Source organism: Physeter macrocephalus, chromosome 12 (genome assembly GCF_002837175.3).
Source record: "Physeter macrocephalus isolate SW-GA chromosome 12, ASM283717v5, whole genome shotgun sequence".
Lineage (NCBI taxonomy): Eukaryota > Metazoa > Chordata > Mammalia > Artiodactyla > Physeteridae > Physeter > Physeter macrocephalus.
The window spans coordinates 36594394-36597755 of NC_041225.1; positions in this window are offsets into that span (position 1 = coordinate 36594394).

Consider the following 3362-nt stretch of genomic DNA (forward strand, 5'->3'; position numbering starts at 1 on the left):
CAAGAAGAAGATATAACAATTATAAATATTTATGCACCCAACATAGGAGCACCTCAATACATAAGGCAAATGCTAACAGCTATAAAAGAGGAAATCGATGGTAATGCAATAATAGTGGGGGACTTTAACACCTCACTTACACCAATGGATAGATCATCCAGACAGAAAATTAATAAGGAAGCACAAGCTTTAAATGATGCAATAGACCAGATAGATTTAATTGATATTTATAAGACATGCCATCCAAAAACAGCAGATTACACTTTCTTCTCAAGTGCACATGAACATTCTCCAGGATAGATCACATCTTAGGTCACAAATCAAGCCCTGGTAAATTTAAGAAGATGGAAATCATATCAAGCATCTTTCCCTAAAAAACGCTATGAGATTAGAAATAAATGACAGGGGAAAAAACGTAAAAAACACAAACACACGGAGGCTAAACAATATGTTACTAAATAACCAAGAGATCACTGAAGAAATCAACAAAGAGGAAATCAAAAAATACCTAGAGACAAATGACAACGAAAATTGATGATCCAAAACTTATGGGATTCAGTGAAAGCAGTTCTAAGAGGGAAGTGTGTGACAATACAATCCTATCTCTCAAGAAACAAGAAAAATCTCAAATAAACAATCTAATCTTACACCTAAAGGAACTAGAGAAAGAACAAAGAAAACCCAAAGTTAGTAGAAGGAAAGAAACCATAAAGATCAGAGCAGAAATAAATGAAATAGAAACAAAGGAAACAATAACAAAGATCAATGAAACTAAACGCTGGTTCTTTGAGAAGATAAACAAAATTGCTAAACCTTTAGTCAGACACATCAAGAAAAAGAGGGAGAGAACTCAAATCAATAAAATTAGAAATGAAAATGGAGAAATTAAAACGGACACCGCAGAAATACAAAGCATCATAAGAGACTACTACCAGCAACTCTACGCCAATAAAATGGACAACCTGGAAGAAATGGACAAATTCTTAGAAAGGTATAACCTTCCAAGACTGAACCAGGAAGAAATAGGCCACCATCACCCTGATACCAAAACCAGACAAAGATACTACAAAAAAAGAAAATTACAGACCAATATCATTGATGAATATAGATGCAAAAATCCTCAACTAAATAGTAGCAAACAGAATCCAACAACACATTAAAAGGACCATACACCATGATCAAGTGGGAGTTATCTCAGGGATGCAGGATTCTTCAATATATGTAAATCAATGTGATACACCATATTAATGAATTGAAGAATAAAAACCATATGATCATCTCAATAGATTTTTTCAGATGACATGATGCTATACATAGAGAATCCTAAGGATGCTACCAGAAAACTACTAGAGCTAATCAGTGAATGTGGTAAAGTTGCAGGATACAAAATTAATGCACAGAAATCTCTGGCATTCTTATACACTAATGATGAAAAATCTGAGAGTGAAATTAAGAAAACACTCCCATTCACCATTGCAACAAAAAGAATAAAATAACTAGGAATAAACCTACCTAAGGAGGTAAAAGACCTGTACTCAGAAAACTATAAGACACTGATGAAAGAAATCAAGGATGACACAGATGGAGAGATATACCATGTTATTGGATTGGAATTATCAATATTGTGAAAATGAGTATACTACCCAAAGCAATCTACCTATTCAGTGCGATCCCTATCCCTAGTAATCCCTAAATTACTAATGACATTTTTTACAGAACTAGAACAAAAAAATCTTAAAATTTGTATGGAAGCACAAAAGACCCCAAATAGCCAAAGCAATCTTGAGGGAAAGAAACAGAGCTGGAGGAATCAGACTTCCTGACTTCAGACTATACCACAAAGCTACAGTAATCAAGACAGTATGGTACTGGCACAAAAACAGAAATATAGACCAATGGAACAGGATAGAAAGCCCAGAGATAAACCCATGCACCTACGGTCAACTAATCTATGACAAAGGAGACAAGGATACACAATGGAGAAAAGACAGTTTCTTCAATAAGTGGTGCTGGGAAAACTGGATAGCTACATGTAAAAGAATGAAATTAGTTCTAACACCATAACACCATACACAAAAATAAACTCAAAATGGGCGCAGGCTCAGTAGTTGTGGCTCACGGGCCTAGTTGCTCCGTGGCATGTGGGATCCTCCCAGACCAGGGCTCAAACCCATGTCCCCTGCATTAGCAGGCAGATTCTCAACCACTGCACCACCAGGGAAGCCCCAGAAGAACACTCTTTGACATAAATCACAGCAAGATCTTTTTTGACTCACCTCCTAGAGTAATGGAAATAAAAATAAAAATAAACAAATGGGACCTAATGAAACTTAAAAGCTTTTGCACAGCAAAGGAAACTATAAAAGACGAAAAGACAACCCTCAGAATGGGAGGAAATATTTGCCAATGAATCAATGGACAAAGAATTAATCTCCAAAATATGTAAACAGCTCATGCAGCTCCATATCAAAAACACAAGCAACCCAATCCAAAAATGGGCAGAAGACCTAAATAGACATTTCTCCAAAGAAGACATACAGATGGCCAAGAGGCACATGAAAAGATGCACAACATCATTAACTATTAGAGAAATGCAAATCTAAACTACAGTGAGGTTTCACCTCACACCGGTTAGAATGGGCATCATCAGAAAATCTACAAACAACAAATGCTGGAGAGGGTGTGGAGAAAAGGGAACCCTCTTGCACTGTTGGTGGGAATGTATATTGATAGAGCCACTGTGGAGAACAGTATGGAAATTCCTTAAAAAACTAAAAACAGAATTACCATATGACCCAGCAATCCCACTACTGGGCATATACCCAGAGAAACCCATAATTAAAAAAGACACATGCACCCCAATATTCATTGCAGCACTATTTACAATAGCCAGGTCATGGAAGCAACCTAACTGCCCATCGACAGAGGAATGGATAAAGAAGATGTGGTGCATATATACAATGGAATATTACTCAGCCATAAAAAGGAACAAAACTGGGTCATTTGTAGAGATGTGGATGGACCTAGAGACTGTCATACAGAGTGAAGAAAGTCAGAAAGAGAAAAACAAATATCGTATATTAACGCATATATGTGGAATCTAGAAAAATGTACAGATGAACTGGTTTGCAGGGCAGAAATAGAGACACAGATGTAGAGAACAAGCATTTGGACACCAAGGAGGGAAAGTGGGGGTGGGGGGGGGTTGGTGGGATGAATTGGGAGACTGGGATTGACACACATGCACTAATATGTATAAAATAGGTAACTAGGGCTTCCCTGGTGGCGCAGTGGTTGAGAGTCCGCCTGCCGATGCAGGGGACGCGGGTTCGTGCCCCGGTCCGGGAGGATCCCACGTGCCG